The 20,027-nt window shown below is 52.4% G+C and overlaps 1 long non-coding RNA gene across 1 annotated transcript; it reads left to right on the plus strand.

Annotated features, from left to right (window-relative positions):
* The first annotated feature begins 332 nt into the window (after nt 1-332).
* Nucleotides 333-7,077, plus strand: LOC147576003 (uncharacterized). Its single transcript, XR_015241658.1, has 2 exons — nt 333-1,642; nt 2,461-7,077. It is a non-coding gene; the product is annotated as an uncharacterized LOC147576003 (long non-coding RNA).
* The last annotated feature ends 12,950 nt before the right edge of the window (nt 7,078-20,027 follow it).

Consider the following 20,027-nt stretch of genomic DNA (forward strand, 5'->3'; position numbering starts at 1 on the left):
TCTCCAAAGCCAAGTAGCTGCGTCCCACAGAAGGCAAGCCTCCTAAACCAGAGCACAGCCACAGAGAAGACCAACCCACTACTGTTATCCATACCAAAGAGACACCCCCAGGTGAGTGATGTCACCAGAAGGTTCAGAGCAAGGCCCGCCATTAATCTCATGGTTACAAACAACATAGGAAGATTATGCTGGCCTCCGGCCCGGTTAAGTGGACATTTGGATTTTCTCCAAAACAAACGTGGATACTGTAAATACAGGTCAGCTGGTTTGCAGGAATTCGGCGTCCAGATGAAGCGGCATCTAGAGAGGTTTTTCCAAAAGTCCTACTGCAAAGAGCCTGGGGTGGGGGGGGGCGGATCTCTTGGAGCATGTCTCCTGCTTAGAAAATGTTCTTTTCATTCATTCAAAGCTTCCTTGCCGAGGGGCTTCTGAGCACCCAGCTGTATGCTGGGCGTGGGCTCATGTGTGAGATGCTAGAAGTAGAGAGAAGCAGTGAATTGTGATTGTGGCGCCCACCATTGGTTCTCCAGAACAGTCTGCCTTCAAACAGGAGACTGAGGCCCACAGAGGTGAGACACTTGCCCGTGGTCACACAGTAAGTATGCAAGTGGTAAAGCTGGGAAGCTACCCAAAGTCTCTATTAAGTCACTTAACTGTCTTTCTTTTTTTTAATGTTTATTTATTTTTGAGAGAAAAAGTGTGCAAATGGGGGAGGAGCAGAGAGAAAGGAAGACACGGAATCTGAAACAGGCTCCAGGCTCTGAACTGTCAGCACAGAGCCCCATGCAAGCCTAGAACTCATGGCCCGTGACATCATGACCTGAGCCGAAGTTGGACGCGTAACCGAACGGGCTACCGGGCGCCCCACTTGACTTCCTTAAACAGCAATATTTTTGGTGTTTATGCTACTGCATTTTCTAGATCACTTCCTATTCTCAGAATGGGTGTGACGATCCTGTGGCGGAATTGACGCCATAATTCTGGTTTCAAAACAATAAGGTAACATAGATAGGTTTCTATTTCTTCCCTCTGGGAACCTGTGGCGGAGGTTAAGCCTTATCCCCAGGAAAAGTTAGAGAACAGGAGAAGGAGGAAAAGGGAATGCTCGTGTCACTCTTTGATTAAGTGCCTCGTGAGTGGGACAGACAGTGAGTTCTTTTAATCTACTCCCACCCAGGGTGTACGAGCAGGGAGTGTCTTCCCTTATTAACACAGAAAGTAATGGGCTGAGAGTTCACTCAGGCACTCTGGAGGGGCCAGATCAAGCAGTCCTGGTGTGGTTCCCCCGGGGTGGGGTGGGTGCAAAGGGTTTTGCCACTCTAGGCTGGCCCTAGGAGTACTTTTCTCCCAACGAAGCTCTGGCCAGGGATGGACTCCACGTCTCCTTGCTGGTTTCCCTTAGCAGGGTTGAGATAGGATCCACTCGCCTGAACATCAAGGGAAGATGACAGGGCGGTAAGCACAGAAGGAACGAGAGTGTGAACTCAGCCCAGGGACTCTGTCCCGCCATTGCTGGCTCCCCCTCAAGTCTCTGTCCAAAGCTCATGCTAGAAGAGCTGGCTGCCGGCAGCCCCAAGGACTCCTCAACGGGGCTTTGATTCTCCGCTCGGTGGGGGTGCCATTTTGTCACTCTGTGCAGATGGTAAGTTTCTTGTTCCTTTAGCATCGAATCACGTCTATATTGAGTATAAATGCTTAAGAAAGTTTTGTAGAAGGACAGAATAAGAAAGGAGAGAAGGAAGGAAGGAGCGAAGGATAAATAGAAAATTTTCCTTTTAACAAAATCCTTGAATGCATCTGTTCTAACCGATTGGTTGGGAGTGGCAGATGTGTTTGTCTGTAGAGCCTGACAGATAGATATGTAGATAGACAGGCAGATAGATAGATAGAAATAAAAATAGGTGGTCACTTCATGTTTGCCAAGCGAATGAATGAATTAATGAGTAGCATGGAGATTCGTGATTTGCCTAATGAAAGGGAGACTTCCTTGTGGAACAGTGTTGGTCACTTTGTTGCCAAGGTCAAGGGGGCCATGCAGACTCAGGCTTTGGTTTGAGGGCCCAAGGAAATATACAAGCCCACGATGAAACGGTCACCTTAGAAGGCAAAGTTGTTCTCGGCACCAAACCCAGTCAGTGTGACTTGTGGGTCTCAGCCTGCCCCAGACCGTCTCTCGCAGTCACGCGGTTAAATTGCCAGGGAAAGGGCTCTTGTCTGAATATAGCCCATGAGCCTCTTCTTAACCTTCAAACCAGGAGCATGAAGGGTCTCACATGAGCTAGCAGCCGTGATGTAAGGATAAACAGAGAGGGGGAGACAAAAGGAGGGCGTATCTAAGCGCTGAGGGAAACAGAATGATTAACCCAGGCACAAGCAGGAATGTTTAAAAAAACTTTCCGGATTCAAAATTGTTCTTTCAATTAAACTCTGTTCTTTCAATCAAACTCTCTCTCCTCTAAGCGGCATATCGTCTGCCTCCTGCAGTTTCCCTTGCAGGAAATCAGGACCTTCTTCTGACTTCCTTCCGCCTCCCGGTTCTTGATCCAGAGGGTGGAGGTTGGAGAAACGGCCTGGAAACAGCAGAGGAGGCCAGCAGCTCTGCAGGGCGAGGCCCGACATCTCACCGCATTAACCCCGCGAACTCAGGCCAGGCGACCAGGCTGAGCCATTAATGCCTAATGATGTCGCCTTGTCTTCCAATAACAAACCATCTCACCGGTCGGTTTTATAGGGGACCAGCTGTTGTTAATTGGGGAAGACGAGCATGAAATGGCCGCTTTCACACCTGACCGAGAGAGAGCAACAGCATCAAGGGGCAAATGGAACCCGCCTGCTGCAGGCAGGGGGTTCCTCAGCTCTGCCTGGGCCAAGGAGAGGCCCAGAGACAGCAGTGGGCTGCCATCCCTGTGGCATCCTCAGCGGGCACAACACTTACTAATAAAAGAGGGTGGGGTTCGTCGAACATTCGGCCCCTCCTCCCGCAGCCCAAGAGCATCTCCTCTTGCTTTTGCGCGCGTCTCTAGCCAGCTGGGGGGTAGCCCAAAGCCAGGGCCCCATGTTGCACAGCCAGAGCCTCGCCCAGCATCTGGCATGTTCCAGCTCTGTAGAGGAGGCACGGCTGGGTTCTCGAGCACTGATCCTGGCCTCTGCTCCCTGGCCACAGGTGACCGGGCCAGGGATCAGGGGCGCCAGCAAGACGTGGCTCCAGGGCCTGGCTCGCACACACAGAGCTGGCTCGAATGCATTCTCTCCTTTGCCATCGCATCAAAGAGACACAGACAGAGGTGGCCACTCAGCAGCGGGTCCGAAGCAAAAAGTACCGGGGGATGTGCCGTGATGGAGAGGGTCGGGCTACCCCTTTGGCCCAGGAGCAAGCCGGCATGAAGAGGAAAGTGATTCCCGGGACGGGAGACCGGTGCAGGAGGAGCGTGGAGCCCCCACCACGTGCACTTTAACCTCCTAGTCGCTGCGCATCTCCCGAGACCTGCGCTTGGAAGATGTTATATCATCCCCGTTTCGCAGATGGGGAGACTGAATCTCCATGATGTCAAGCAACCTGATCATCTTTATGGAATGGCAGAGCAGGGACTGGAACCAAATCTGGGATCTCCTTCTGGTGCTCTTTTAATGGCCCCGCGCGGTTGCTGTCGGCATTTGCAGGCCCCTGCGGGTCCTTCCGCGGGCTGGCCGAGGTGGAAAGCTCTGCTCCGGGAGCTCAGGCAGGCTGCCTCGACTCCTGCAGACTGAGAAAAGCACAGGACCCTCTCTCTGCCTACATTTGCCTTTATTTTCAGTGTTGCTGCAAAAGATGGGAAAGCAGAGCATTAAAACATGTACTGTAAATAAACCAAATTAAAGTAAAATTGACTCATTTAGCAACCAGCCTCCGATCTTGCATTAGAGGCAATTGAAGAGATTTCACAGATTTTAGTAACCAGATAAGATTATTATATAAACAGACTTCTGCATTGAATGATGAGCCATATCTTGAGGAGAATATTTGAAATCAATAGTAATACAGACTGAGAATTAAGTAATGTGGCTAAGCACCTTTGAATGATGCCATTTTTAAGAGCTGATTAGAAATAAATATGCCAATTGCAGCAAGAGCCGAGAGCTGGAATAAAGTGATGATTAATCAGTTTGGGCCCAAGACCCACGGAAGCCATCTTGGTATTGCCAGCCCGGGGCTCACTGGACAGAGCCTGGAAAACTCGGGGGCCTGATGGTGGCCCATCAGAGTCCTTATGCAGAGACACGGCCCTGCCCACCAAGGGGCTGGCCATGGCGGCGTGGGGAGGAGGTGCCCAAGCCCGGAGGATTAACTATAAGCTGCTTGAACTGCTCACGCAGGGCCAGCCAGAGCGCAGGGAGGAGATTACAGCTGGGGACACTGACAACCTGGGGATTGCGTTTGGAATGCCCAATTACCATTCAACTGGGAAATGATTGGTCTTTTGGCTGCCCTGTAATCATCTCTCACCTGGACAATTGCACCGGCTTCCCGACGGGTCCCCACGTGAGCTGGCGGATGCGTTCCATACCCGGTCACCATAGTGATTTTTCCAAAGCACTGCTCAGATCCTGTCACTCACTTTGAAAAACGCTGCTGCCTTCCTTTTGCCGTTGGGCCAGGTCCAGGTATCTTAGCTTAGAATTCAAGGCCCTTCATGGCCCAGCTGTCCCTACTTGTCTCATTTCTTCCTAGTCCCCATTCCTGCCTTATGATGGTTCTGGATGGAAGGCTTTAGGAGTGCCAGGTAACACCCTGTTCTTTGTGGTAGCATCTCTGCTTCTGCTGGGCCCTCCCCGCCTGCCCTGTCTGCTGAAACCCACCTTTCCCCACCTAATTCAAAGTCCACCTTGACTGTTCCCCTCCTCCAACCCACGCAGAACCAGCTGCTGTCTCTCGGTTTTTACCCTACCTGAACAAGCCTTTTCCTGTTTCACATCCATGTCGTTCACTATTTCTTTTGTATCCAGGGAGACTTACGAGCACCTCTGCAGTGCTATGCACTGTGGTTGTCCCTGAAGACACGGTGAGAGAACCCAGAAGTGGTCCCTGCCCTCCTGGAGCTCAGGTTCACACCAAGCGTTTAATACTCTATGCAGCTGTCCCTGCTCTAGTAGGCAAGACATGCTTCTTTCATTCAGCTGGCACAAGGCAGGTGCCCAATGGCGGTTGAATGAGCGAATGAGGGACCAAACAAAGGACCGAGTGACAGAGATGGATCAGGGAGGGGAGGTTGCAAGGAAGCAAATTTTTGCTTGGCAGAAGAAACAGGGTTCTGTTGGCTGCCCAGCACTGCCTAAGCTGCCTTCCGCAAGGCTGAGCTCCCAGGAACTAGAGGCATCCATGCAGAGGGAGACCATCTGTCAAGGAGGTTCCAGAAAAGACTCAGAATTGGCAGTGAGACAAAAGTTGCAGTGCTATGGGCTCTAGGCCCAGCCCCACCACCGGCTCACTATTTGACCCGAGGTAGAGCCCATCCTCTCTTTGGGCCTCAGTTTCTCCATCTGTAAAATGAAGACTTTGGACTGCAGGTGGTCAGTCATGAGCCCTTGGCTACCCTGAAGAAAGCAGAGGATACTTCTTGAATGTTGGTGAAATCCAACCAACATCAATGCTGGACTATGAATAGTGTTAGGGTGAGGATATATCCTGTGTTGGGTGCAGAGAAAAATATAACAGGCGTGGGATGATGGGGGAAAAATTACATACAAGGTTTTGTAACAAGAGTATGGTAAGTGTGAGAGACCATCCCGTGAGCCGTAAGTGTAGGCTGGGAAGGCTTCCTGGAGGAGGTACAACATTGACCTAAAGGGTGAGTAGGACTTAAACCTTTGAGGAAAGGAGTGAATTCTGATCCATGTGAGAGGAGACCTGAATCACCAGGGCCACGTGCCAAAGACCTCCCCGTGGATGCATTCCCATGCCACACCTTCATCCCTAACCAGGAACGTGGCCAGGGACAGGCCATATACAGAAGGCTGAACTTCTTGCTCAAAGGGGGCAGATGTGGGTTTCTCTTTTCTGTGTTTTGATCCTTGTTTCTGGCTTCAGTAGGCCTGCATCCTCTGGCCCCACGAGGCCCTGAATGTTGGGGTGCAGGGGGCTGAAGCTGAGATCCCCCAGAAGGACGCAGCTCTGGTCCGCATGGCTCTGCAGGCTGCCCAGGATACAGGGGCCCTGAATTAAGGAAGCTCTCTAGAAGAGGGCTGCCATACTTGGGTTGGCCAAGAACGGGCAGAGAACCCCATTCCCTAGGTCATCTGCCAGGATCTGGGCTTTTCAGGGGGAGCTTGGGGCGAGGGGGTGGGGAACGGCTGCTTTGCCTGAGCCGCTCGTCTGTGTGAGGCCATCTGTGTGCCGGCCTGCTCCTTGCTCTTCTGCCTGGCCATCCATCTCCAGCGTTCACAGCTCTGTGAGCTCAGGGCTCTGCTGGGACTCTGGGTGATGGGACCCATGCGGGGGCAGCTGCTGAGCTGCTGGTGTGGTCAGAAGAGGAGACGAGGGGCCGTGGTGTAGGGTTCTCTGTCCCCCTCCCCCCCCCCCCCCCCCGGTAACTCACCTCCCCCTCCACTTCCTTCCTTTTTGGGACAACACCCGAGGCCACCAGAAGCTCTCCTATAGATCACTACAAGCATGTAATAGATGGGGAAGCTGGGGCTGAGAGAAGGCAGGAGGCTTGCCCAAGATCCCAGGATGAATTAGCCAAAGAGCAGAGACTAGAGTCTCTAGATGCCCTGTCCTGTTTGCTCCCTACCGCAGCCTGGTGTCCTGGCCGCGGTGTTCACCCATGGGACCTTTCTCCCCCTGCACGGGGAAGGGCCCTGGGGTCAGTGCCCGTACTCTTCACGGTGCCCACAGAGTCCCACGGAAGTCAGGCCTTTCTCCCTCCTTCCTCTGCCTCTGCCCTCCCTGCCCTGCCAGCACCATGTGCCCTGGGCCCTCCGAGGTTCTGCTGTCCGTCCTGGCCCGGCTCTCTGTGTAGCTCATATTCAGCACCGTAACCCCCGCAGCTCTTGACAAGTGTTGTGTTGTCACTGAGTCATAAATGTGGTTACACGCTTCTATCTGGTCCTTTCTCTTTGGGCTGAGCCAAACAAGAAACAGCCCCACCCAAGTGTTCCAGTTAAACACACATGCTCACTCCCTGCTTCCTGCCACCACCTGTTGGCACAAAGGGCGCAGAAGGCCATGCCCCGGCCTCACCCACCTTGCTGGAGCCTGCGTAGGCAGCCAAGGGGGATGCCTGCCCTCCGCTAGAATTGGAGGCTCACAGCCTCCCGTGCAGGGAGAGCTTTCTCCATCCAAGGCCCGGTAGCAGGGTGGCTGACAGAGCCACATGGACCCAGTTACTTCTCTCTCTTCTTCAGGGAGAATCACACTCATTCAACCTCAAGGCCCATTATCGTAACAAACAGTTTTTAGAGTGATAGGCCTAGAAAGCTCCACTAATTATACTGACCATGGGTACCCATCTGATGGGACCCCTGTTATAGGACACCTTGAGCTTGGAATCTCTAGCCCAATAAGGTGAGACCCGGGCTGGGCTCTTACCCCACGGACCACCACCCAAAGTTCAAGTTGTACACGATGGCTTGGCTCGGATGTCCCGGAGAGTGAGGGTGATTGAAAAGGTCCTGCTGAACAGGTGGGCCTGGGAACCATTCTCGGTGTCTCCTTTTTGCTGGTTCTGGGTACAGACCTGCCTGGGTACAGGTCTGCCTGGGGACAGACCTCTTCCCTTTTCTCTGTGCTCTCCTACGAGAACGCAGCCCAGTGGTTCTCAAAGCTGGGGAACCTTGGTCACCAGGGGATTCCTTTTCTGTTTTTGTTTTTTTTTGTTTTAATTCTTCTGTGTCAGAGCATGATGGTGGAATTTTCCAGCTCTGAACTTTAGAGTTTGAAGGGAGAGGGCTACAAGGATATTTCTCCCAGGGATCCGAAGGAAGGGGGATATGGAGCCTGCGAAGCCGAACAGAGGAGCCTCAGTCCGGAAGGGCAGCCAGGGGTGCTGTGTCCAGGGTCGTCGGCTGACCCCGCACACAGACGCTAGGCCACGCTCACAGGCCTTGTGGGACGGCGTGTTTATTTTGAGGTTGAGGAAGTGTCGGTGTTTTGTATCTGCTTGGACACAGATGGGACAAAGATAGTGGCTGTGGGATGGGGCCGATGGCGGGGGCACTGAACTACCTCAGAAGAAGCCAGAGACCAAGCGGGGGGCTCTGACAGCCTCCCTCTGGCATCCTGTTGCCCTGCCGATGCTACACAGACAACAGTGGGAGGGCTGCCCAGATGGCAGACATTCTACTCAGGGCTTTCACTTGGGGCTCCTTTCTTCCAATTACTATTATTTTTTATTCAACAAACTACTGTGACAGTTGACTTTGCTTTAGGCCATGTGCTTGGCACCCACAGTGGGGAGATGAATCGGACATGGGGCTACACACGGGTCCTGAAAGAGCTGTGGCCCTGGTGAAGAACTTTCCAGAACGAAAGCGCAACGGAGGGAGGCAGAAATGGCAGCGGGACCTTGTGGGAACTCAAACGGGGGCCCATCCGGGGTGGCAGAGTCAGAAAAGGGTTTCAGGCAAGGTGTGCCCCAGGACCATGGTGTCTCCCAGCAGACCGGTGAAGTAAGTAGCTTAACACGCCCCGTGTTCCCAGCACTAGGTTCAATCAGAGGACCTTTCCGTCTATTTCCCAACAGGAGTCTCACGATAACTGTGGTTTCTGACCTTATTCCCCAACACTGTCATCTTCCCCAGCTGTATAAACATCTGGGCGAAGTGACTGGGTATAAGTAATTATTCTGGGAACTTCTCCGCGGCCGCACAGGGGCATGTGTGTGCATTTGAGTGATGTCTCACCTCCAGCGAGAGCGCGGCCCAGCCAGGGGCTCCGGGAAGCGCTCCTGCGGCCCCACTGCTCAGTACGGGCATCAGCCGCACAGACAAACAAAGTCACAGGAAGCGATCCCTCCAGGCCTGTGGCACAACCTCAAACAACCTCGCGCGGGCCCTGACGGGGAGGGGACTGGCATAGCAGGAAAGAAGCCTGCTCCGAAGAGCGGGGGTTCCTCCCTTTGAAAAGCTTCTGTCATCTCCCGCTTGTTGTCCCAAAGCACGCCTCCCGTCTGGGGCTGCAGAGTGGAGGAGAGGAGGGCCGGCCAGGCCCGAGACAGCAGTGGGGGGCTCCTGGGGTCGTGGACTTGGGTGTGTTTGAACCCTCAGCGGGGCTTCTCTCCACTGGTCCACACTTCCCGACGGTCACTTCCTGGAGGTGGTCAGAAGAACTAGGGTGTGGCGGGGAGGCTGGCGGTGCAGCTCTAGGGGGCACTCTCTCGCGCGGCCCTGTGTGCGGAGTGGGGGCCTCCCGGAATGCGGTGCCTGTCGGGAGAGCTTCACAAGCTCCTGACTTTCCCAGGGATGTGGAAAGGGATTGGATGCGACCATGACATGGAGAATACAAGACAAGGTGTCTGCACCTTTTCTCCACCGGATGAAACCAGCAGGGGTCCCCAGGGGTCCCAAGAAACCCACCGTCTTTCCTTCGGACCCCCTTCCGCACGTCAGACTCTCCTGCTATGTAAGCAAAGGACGAGCGGATGTGGGTTCAGCTCGTCGCCTTCATTAGTTTCTTGTTGCCTCTGCGGTGGACTGTCCCTTGCCAGCGCTGGCCTTCGGGGAAGACCGCGCCTGCTGGCTGCCCCTCCCCTGCCCCACCGTCTCCTGGCTTCCTGGGTGAAGCAAGGCCTTCCCCTCCAGCTCCTCTCTCTGCTTCTAGGCCTGATCCTTGAAACCGGCCCCCGTCGGGGAGGAGAACTAAGGGCCCCTGTGGTATTCATGCAGGTGCCATGACTCCCTTCTGGAGTTCCTGACGATGTCCCAATGATGATGGTGGCCGGTAATGATAACGGCCACCTGGTGGCCCTTCGTGGACAGCGTTCCGACCCTACAGGCAGCGAGACGCTCAGGCTTGGCACGACAGTCCGAGGCACAAACCTCTTCCTTCTGGGAATGAGCCACGCGCATTGCTTGGATGACATTTTTGGTTCTTCCCAATTCCAGAGGACAGCTGAGGCATCCTGGTGAATGAAAAAGGCAAGTGGCGGGGCGTCTGGGTGACTCAGTCGGTTAAGCATTTCATTCTTGATTTCGGCTCAGATCATGATCTCACGGTTTGTGAGATCAAGCCCCACGTCGGGCTCCGTGCTGACCTCGAGGAGCCTGCTTGGGATTCTCTCTCCCCCCCTCTCTCTGCACCTCCCTGGCTCATGTGTGCTCTTTCCTTGTCTCTCTCAAAAGGAATAAGTAAACATCTTCTTTTTTATTTTTTTTTATTTAAAAAAAAAATTTTTTTTTTTCAACGTTTATTTATTTTTGGGACAGAGAGAGACAGAGCATGAACGGGGGAGGGGCAGAGAGAGAGGGAGACACAGAATCGGAAACAGGCTCCAGGCTCTGAGCCATCAGCCCAGAGCCCGACGCGGGGCTCGAACTCACGGACCGTGAGATCATGACCTGAGCCGAAGTCGGACGCTTAACCAACCAAGCCACCCAGGCGCCCCATGCCCTTTCCCTTTTATTTGACAGTTTGACGTGTGCGATTTTAACGTGGGCGTTCTGGAGTCCTCTGGGATGGGGCTGGTGCTGCGCCAGGCAGACCTGTGGGGCTGGCAGGAAGAGCAAGCTCTGTGTCCAGCCCTGCCCTTGCTCTAAAGCCTTCTATGGCTCCCTGCCGCCCCTTGTGTAAATCTAATCCCTCACGTGGCGTCTGACTCCTCAGAGTCTGGTCCCGTTCTTTCCTGTCTATTCAGCCAGCTCTACTCTGTATCCGTGGAGCCCTTGAATCATCCTGACACCCCCAGCACCCACCCCATACCTGTAATGTCCACCTTACTCCTGGCACTCGTCCAGAGGTAGTCTCCCCATCAAGGCCCGTGTCCTCACTGTTCTGGTCCCTGTGATCCCTGCACTGTCTTGCTTCCCAGAGCACTGCTATGAATCAGCCACTTCAGCCCGTCTCCCTCATTCACTGTCTGTGTTCATCTTTCTCTCCCCAACGACTTTGAATGCCCCCAATGATTGGGGGTCTTTTAATAGGCCACTTTTTTACCTCCTAAAAATCACTAGCGTGGTGCCGAGCACATGAGAGATACCCACATACATACTGGCAGGTGTTTTTGCACCAGCTAATGAGTGACCAGGTGGTTTTTTTTTGTTGTTGTTGGTTTTCCCAGCCTCAGGAATGTCTCCTGGCTGGGTCAGCTGTCAGCAAACAAACACAGAAACCTTGTCCCAGAGTGTGCGTGTCTGTTGTTTTGTCTTTCCAGCATCCATCCCTCCTTCTTTTCGAAACATTTTCCCGTTCTCTGTCCGTGTATTTGAAAGTGGGGTCAACTCTGGGCTAGCGGTGGGCCCCCCACTCCTGGTCCCATGACTGGTTCAGGATGGACGCAGAGCCTGAGCCCTCCGGTGAAATGCAATCCCGGAAATTTCGCTAGAAAAAAAGGAGAGAAATGAAGCCCGTCTTCTGCTGGTCTTTTGTTTTTAGGAGGTGGGAGATTCTGGAACTGCTGAGAGCCACCCCTTGGAGAAATCCTGCCTGAGGCAGAGCCAGTACTGAGGAAAACAGTCAAGGCCTGGAGGGAGTGCTGAATGTGTTAGTATCCTATGGTGATTTTCAAACCCTGGGCCCAGCCACGCCTGCAACCAAACACTATCCCTGTGCTTTGTGGTTTTATCAGTCAAATGTATCCCCTTAAACCAGTTTGGCCTAGGTTTTCTGTCACTTATGACTCAAAGACTGTAAACTCAAACCCTCGGTCTCTTGTAAAACGTCTCCTATCCAAGCTTCTTTTATGTTAAGATTTTTTAAACATGTATTTATTTTTTCGAGAGACAGAGAGAGCACAAGCAGGAATCAGGCAGAGAGACAGGGAGACGCAGAATCTGAAACAAGCTCCAGGCTCTGAGCTGTCAGCACAGAGCCCGATGCGGGGCTCGAACTCATGAACTGTGAGGTCATGACCCGAGCCTAGGTCGGACGCTTAACCGACTGAGCCGCCCAGGCGCCCCTCCAAGCTCCCTTTTAGTAGAAACAGAGCATGTAGAAGCTATAAGGGACCCTGAAGCCCAAGTCCACCTTCCTGGTTCTTACCTGTGCTGCAGGATTACAATTTAGACATGAGGAAGCTGACAGGAAGCCCCGCAGTTCTCGCAAGACGACACAGGGAGCTGTGGACAGAGCTGGGCCCCGTGCATCCTAGGGCAGAGCTGTGCTCCTCTCTCGAGCCCCCTGAGAGGATGCTGTGTGCACACCCACGCTCCATCAGGACTGCAGAGCTCGGGAAAGCACAGTGGTTACTGGCATCGCGAGAGCTTCCGGGGGCAGCCACGGGGAATTTGAAGTTAGCAGCACACACAGCCTGCTTCCTATGTAGCTTCTAAGAAGCTCAGGGAAGCAACAATTTTATTGCTCATTTGGTTGCTTCAAAGATGTCAGAAGATCTGCTCCCAAGCACCGGGCACAGGGAAGCTGGCAGAAGGTTCTCAGTGCCAGGAACACCGGACAGCACCTGCTTCGGCTCCACAGGCTTTCCTGCTGAACAGGTAGCCCCAAAGCATCGCTGTCACGGACCCCCATGTGCACCTTTCCCAGCGGGGAGTGGTTACCTTAGGAGTGCAAATCACCACCCCACCGTTTCCTAACTTCCGGGGGGCCACCCGTGGAGCTCGTTCTTGCTGAGCTTGGGTGCAACCTCAGTCCCTTTCTACCAAAGTTTTAAGGGTTTGAAGCAAGGCCAGTTTTACCGGCTAGTAGCGTCGTCGATCAACATACTAGCAAGTCCGATAGTGGAACCGGGCAGAGTTAGACCGGTGGGCATTTAGTGAGCCACTAAGTTGCATAGACTATGAAATGGAGGCTGGGTCAGGGGACGTGATCAGCCAAAGGTCATTCGGAGAATTAGTGGCAGATACGCGTCTAGAACTTGGGTCAGTACAATGTACTCTCCACTCCCCTGCAGCGTCTCAGATTTCACCTCCAGCTCTGGCCCAACAGCTAAACAGATTCTTCCTCTGGAGCCAGTACGTATTTAGCCACTGAAATGAAGCAGCCACACTCTCTTCGTATGAAGGATCGTGATTGCTACATTAGTGCTAGGTAGCAACCTACCCCGGAGCTCAAGGACTTACAGCAGTAAGGATTTGTTCTCGGGCTCCAGGGTCTGCAGATGAACGGAGAATTGGCTGGTCTAGGCCGACCCTGGCTGCACGGGCCTACTTTGGTCCTCCGCTGGTCCAGACTGAGGGTCGGGCTCTGAATGGCCCCAACACATATTCAAACTCGAGCTCAGGCTGAGGGGATAGCAGCTACTTTCTTTGGAAAATTCTTCTCATAGAATCACAGAAGCACAAGAGTGGAACGGCGATGCCTTTGGAAGCCTCGGTTCAGAACTAATGTATTGTAACTTCTGCATACATTCCACTGGCCAAAGAAAGTCACCCGACCATCAGTGCATCAGGGACATATACCACGTCTAGTAGCAGCTTTAGCATCAACTGCTAAAATATCTCGGCCATGGCTACAGATGTGTAATTCTGATGCGGGGAGGCTATAAAGAATTGAGAAAATGACCCAATCTACCATGTGAGGCTTTAACTTCCCCACTCTCCCTGTCTCTCAGCCGATATGCCACCACCATTCCTACATCTTTGCCTCCACCCCCGCCTCCATCAGAAATGCACAAAATGGCTTCCTGTTAAATTAATGGTTCCCAGTTAACCTCTTGCATACAGGCACTCAGCTCTCCTAAAACAGAACAGATCAAAGGGAACCTCACTGCTTTCACTTTCTCCTAGCTTCAGTCCATTCTTATAAGAGAGCCAGATGGATCTTTTAGAGGCCTAGACTTTTATTAGTCTGTATCCAACATGGAAGCCTTTGATGGCTTCCATCATTTACAACATTGAATTCTAACTCCTCAGCCTGACATTTCAGCCTCCAAACATCATGCTACTTAATCCAGCTCTTACTTACTGTCTTGGCTTAACTAGACCAAGTGCCTTTTATTCCCTGCAGTAATCAGTCCCTGTGACCCACCCCCTAACATGTCTCCCTAGCCCTTTCCACTGGGTTGACCTCCACATATTTTGTATCAGTCAGAGTTCAACCAGAGAAACACAACTGGTGGCTTATGGAATTGTCAGGATTGTGTGGGTTGTGAGGGTTGGCTAGACAAGTCAAAAATCTGTAGGGAAGACTGTCAGGAGGAACAGGCTACAATTTGCAGGCACAAGCTGGAGCTGTAGTCCACAAGTAGAATTTCGTCTTATTCTAGGAAGCCTCAGCTCTGTCCTTAAAGCCTTTCAACTGATTGAATCAGGCCCATCCAGACTATCTAGGATAATCTCCCTCAATTAAAGTCAACTCAGTAGGGACCTTAATCACATCTATAAAATACCTTCATGACAACACCTAGATTAATGCTTGATTGAATAATTAGGGGCTGTAAGCTAGCCAAGTTGACACATAAATCTGACCATCACAGTCCACCCCTTGTCAACTTGGCACCAATATATATTCCCTGAAACCATACGTAATTGTCAAGTAAAGATAATCACAAAGCCATACTTCCACCGACAACGATGCACCTGTCTTGCACACACCAGGAACATGTTAACCCTTTCCATACAAGAAGATACAATGTATTTTGGTGATATTCACTCTTCTCTTTTGATATCTGGCAACTTAAATACTGTGATATATACTGAACTATTACAAATACATCTTATGTTAGATGATGAGGGCATAGGAGATAAAATAAAACAAAATATTTGGCATACATATATGTACATACACACGCACACACACATTCATAACAAAATAAGGAAGAAACACAACACTCACAGTCTCCATTCTTGCCACCAGTCATGTGGTCATGGCTGGTATTTATAACTAATTTTTTTCCATTATCACCCCACCTTCCCTTATCCCTAGCAAGTGCCTCAGCTGATCATGGCTCTTGCCTGGTGGAGTGGCTCAAATCTTCATTCCTCAAGGATCTAGGCCGTTAGCAGCTCTGCTTGAATTGGATGTTGTGGTTTTCCATTGATATTGATCACAGAGCCTGGCAGTACTAAGGGATGCCCTGTATTTTAGAGCTACTTCCCTTTACCTCAATTGTTTTGTAGCAACTCGATCTCTCCTTGGTAGTCAGGACGCATCACCCCACCCAGCACGGTAGCTTCTTTGCCTGTTGATTCAGAGGCACGAGAAGCCCCAAATGGACGGGATGGCAATCTTTAACTTCTAGTTCAATGGAATCATTGTCGTGTCTCCTGGTGGAAGCATTCCTCCTTTGGAACCAAGACCTCTAAGCCAACAGCGCATAAAGTCACGAGACAAGGAAGCAAAAATTCTGCTAAAAACTCGCTAGGGGTAGTAATGAGCGGGCCATTCCTTTTTCCCTTCCTTGATTCCTGGGCTTGTGAAGCCTGGCAAGGAGAGAGGTGGCACCACGTATCGGATGCTGATATACAGTAGATGCAGCACCACAGAGGACATCACCGCAGCCCTGCAAGGTTTTGTTTCTTAACTGTTCTGCCGTTCTATCAAGCCAGCTGTTTCACGTAGGTGAGGAACATGGCAAGACCAGTGAATTTCATGAGCACAGGCTCACGAGGGCACTTCACTTGGCTGTGAAGTAAGTCGATCAGAGGCAGACGTGTGGAGGGCCCTGCCGTGGATAAGGCATTCTGCATGGGAATCTTGGCAGGAATATTGTGTGCACGGAAGGCAAATCCATATCCAGAATAACTGACCGCCGTGGCTCCCAATCCCATCTAGTCTTTAGCACCTGGTCCAGGTTACATCTGCTCCAGGAAGGCTTTAAAAACCTCTCAGACTCATCTGACACTCGTTCATTCCACCAACACTTATTTAGCACCCTCTGTATGCCAGACACTCTTCTAGGGACTGGGGAAAGACAGCCCCTGTTTTGACCAAACTCATGAAACACTGAAATAGAATCAGTGGGTCCATTCCCAGTGTCCTCACAGCCATGTGGTCACTGGTTTGCCGTCGTTGCTGGCAGTTATCTCTACCCTGTCAGACTGTGTGGGTCTCAAGGGCATTGTCCACATCTCTGCCCCCACCACAGCTTGCATAACACTGAGGACATGAGACATCTCATGCACTCAGCAATCTTTCCACTTGGGCAGACTCTGCCTCCTTTTCTCCAAGACCACATCGGCTCTTGCCAGTGTGCCCAGCTAAAGCCAGTGTGAACAAGGGCACAGAGAACTGTGTGCCCCCGCAGGCTACCCGCAAGCCATACCCTGCAGTCCCAGCTCCTACGAAAGCCTTCTGAAAGGCAGCCCTTGTTCCTGCTTCCCCCGTCAAGCCTCTTTTCCTGCCCTGAGCACCCAAATACTTTATGGAGTAATATTGGCAATGATCATCGGGTATTACACACCTGCCATGTGCCAGGCATTACAGACCTGTCATCTGACCGAAATCTTACAACGATCATAGGTGGGGGTTCTGAGCTGCATTTTATGTCTCATTTGCATCCACACTTGGTCCCTGCAGTGTCACCCCAGAAACTAGCAAGTCCCGCTGACCCTGGCCGTGCAGGGGAGAAGGAACACCACAGCAACAGCTAGATCTCAACTGGACGGGCTTGGGCAGGATTCTTCCCCTCTCTGGATCTTGGATTGCCAGTCTGTGAAGTGAGATATTTGGGCTAGATGATGCCTGGGGCCCCTTCCTGTTGTAAGTTATAGATTTTTAGGCACAGCATAGAATCCGAAGGCTTGTATGTGCCCAGCAAGGCTTTGTATGGTCAGGAACTTTCGCATTCTACAGAGAGCTCCGATCTCCTCGCAAACCTGCCTCAGGAACGACTCGGTTTGCTAGGAAACTTGTCACATGTTCACTCAATGTTTGCACACCTACTTTGTGTGTGTCTGTCAAAACTGACATAGTGACCACTGTAGTGGACTGCACTATTGGCCCGAGGCCTCGCCCCACCCTGTACCCACGGACACTACATACTTCCTTACCTCTTCCCCCGTGTGACTTGCCTGGGGCAGTGGGATGAGGCAGGGGTGATGGAACCCGGACCGAGGACTCTGGAGGCCTTACAGTCTTCTGTTTGCATGTTTTTGCCCTCCTGCCATCCCCGTGAGATGGAGAAGCCCAGGCTGGCTCCCTGGTCCGAGGAGGAGGAGAATCACGTGACACAGAGCTCCTCCCAACCAACCCAGCCCGGCTCAGCTGCCCCCAACCAACCTGCAGACGCAGGAGCCACATAAGTGCTCAGTTGTCTGCTGCTGCGACTTTCTGTTTGTCACTTTACATTTTTATGACAGTAGGTAACTGATAGAGACTCAGAGACGTATGTACGACAGAGACCCTTGGGTCCGGACGGGATTCCCTGTGATGCTGGCAATATCTCCCCACTATCACCAATCCAACAGGTGACCTTGCTTTCTGGCTGCACTTCGCGCACCTCAGGGGATGGGGAACGCACTGCTCCCTGAAGCAGCCCGTGTCACGTTTAGAATTATGGAGGGGCTAACACGCGTCACACCCTCTCCTCTACCTTCCACCTGGCCCTCGGGCCGCCGGGGATGAATACAACCTCCTTTCCTCCCAACAGGTGTGCAGAGGTGTGAGAAGTACTCTCCTGTCCTCCCCTGTCTTTGCTTCTTTGGGTTAAAGGTCCCCCTTGTCTTACCCAGCCCTCTGCCTCCTGCGACTTTGCCAAACTGGGCCGGCTCTGTCCTTCTCCTGCTCCACACGCCCAGGGGGAAACACGGAGCTGACATGAGCTGATCAGAGCCGGAGCAGCGGCCGGCTGTCACCGTCCCCACTCCCAGCACCGCCAATGCCCCGGAGAAGCGGGAGCTCTTTTGGCAGCCCCAGAACATTGACACAGCCCGAGCTGACCCCAGACAAGTCCAAGCCGTTCTCACACACACGGTTTCGACACCGGGCCTCTCTGCCCTCCTGAAGCCTCAGGTCGCCAGGTGTCCCAAGGCATTTGGAAGAAAGAAATCTACGTTCCTTCTAACCACTCTTGCTACTAGCATTCCCCGGAAGGTGGGGGGGGGGGGGGTCCTGCGGCAGGCAGCAGTGACTCAGTGATTGGGAGCGACTTCTCAGAAGCCCCCAGTTTCTGAGAAGTGGGAACCAGGGCCAGGTTCTCTCGGGTCAGCCAGATACAATCTGTCTCAGAGCCCCTCCATGCCCGACCTGGTGGAGAAGAATCTTCTCAGGACCTGCTGGGCCCAGGGAATTAGGCTGGGATGAACCGGAACCAGTTTCAAGGGATTTTCTCAGCTCAATCCCTGCCATTCACAGCCCTGTCATCAATTATTTGGCCACTTGGCCGGAGCGTGGCAGCCCTGTAGACATGTGCAGACCCCGGGCGTACAGACACGGGGTCCCTGTGCGGTGAGGCACAGACCATTTGGGTCGCGAGCCGAGCAGAGCCTTGCTTACAGAAGCCATCGTCGGTACCCTGAGCGAGTCAAAGGCCCGTGTCCTAGCGGGCTGGTGGAAACGGGAACCCGGGTGACCGGCTGTGCCAGCCTTAGAAACACGTCTTAGGTGACTTCGTGCCTCTTCTGCGATGGCTGCTTTGTTATCTATGATCCCGCTTGGGCAGGGAGGGGATGGGCACCCAGGCTATGTGTGCTTGGTTAGCTGTCACAGAATCCAGGGCTGGAAAGGATATAAAAGACCATCCTGTCCAATGCAGGCTGAATTTCTTTTCCGTAGCCTCTCTTACATTCCTCTGCGCAAAGGAAGCTCATTACCTGTCCCAGACAGCTTACGATGATGTGAAATCTGCCTCCCTGTGGCTTCCACCCACACGGATCCCAGTTCTGCCTCTGCAACATGTCAACCAAATCCCTCCTCCATAAGGAGCTCATTAGTGACGACACCAACCATGGTCCTCCTTTGCTCTTTTCTCAACCCAGATGTCTCCTGTCCCTACAACTTGTCTGCATCGTTCTCGTGCAGTTGGGTTCCTGGCCCCTCAAGACCCCAGACTCTCTTCTGTTTTGGGAGGAAATAACCTCCAACACACCGCCAAGTCCGGTGTGGCAGGTAGACCATTAGGCAAGGAGTTTGACCAGCTGGGATGGTACCCAGGGTCTCTCTTGCAACAACCTCTTGATCTTGTCTACTTAGCTGGAAAATGGGAGGATCTAGAAGATGCTATAAGATGCTATCAGAGGTATCAGTGCGTAACTCCAGTGTGATCACTGGCATGTGGGTAGCCATAGGCCCCCACCGTGACTGTGTATTGGTACCAATATTCTTTTTTTTTTTTAATTTTTTTTAATGTTTATTTATTTTTGAGAGAGAGAGAGAGACAGAGTGCAAGCAGGGGGCGGGGCAGAGGGAGAGGGAGACACAGAATCCGAAGCAGGCTCCAGACTCGCGCTGTCAGCACAGAGCCCGATGCGGGGCTTGAACTCACGGACCGTGAGATCATGACCTGAGCCTAAGTCGGACGCTTAACCGATTGAGCCCCCCAGGCGCCCCTTGATACCAGTATTCTATTCCTGATGTTGACAAAGAAGGGCTGTCCTTTTGAAACTGTTGTCACAATGTATCTACTCCTTATAAAGTCAGCTATGATTCATCCTTGTAGATGCCACTGAGGGAGCCAAGACTCAGAGGAGGGGCCTTTACTTAGTGTGGTAGGCAGGGATCTCCAGAGAAACAGAACCAACGACAGATTATCTATCTATCTATCTATCTATCTATCATCTATCTATCTATTTAAGGAATTGTCGCATGTGATTGGGAGGGTTTGGGAAGTCCAAAATCTGACTGGGGAGGCCTGGGAACCCAGTAAAGAATTGTAGTTCGCATCCAAAGGCAGTGTGTTGAAGCACCAGGAGAACTAATGCCACAGGTGAAGTCCAAAGGCGGTCTGCTGGCAGAATTCCTTCTTGCACGGAGGACTTAATTCTTTTATCCCATCCAGGCCTTC

This window comes from Puma concolor, chromosome D2 (genome assembly GCF_028749965.1).
Source record: "Puma concolor isolate L17-30 chromosome D2, mPumCon1.1.hap2, whole genome shotgun sequence".
NCBI lineage: Eukaryota > Metazoa > Chordata > Mammalia > Carnivora > Felidae > Puma > Puma concolor.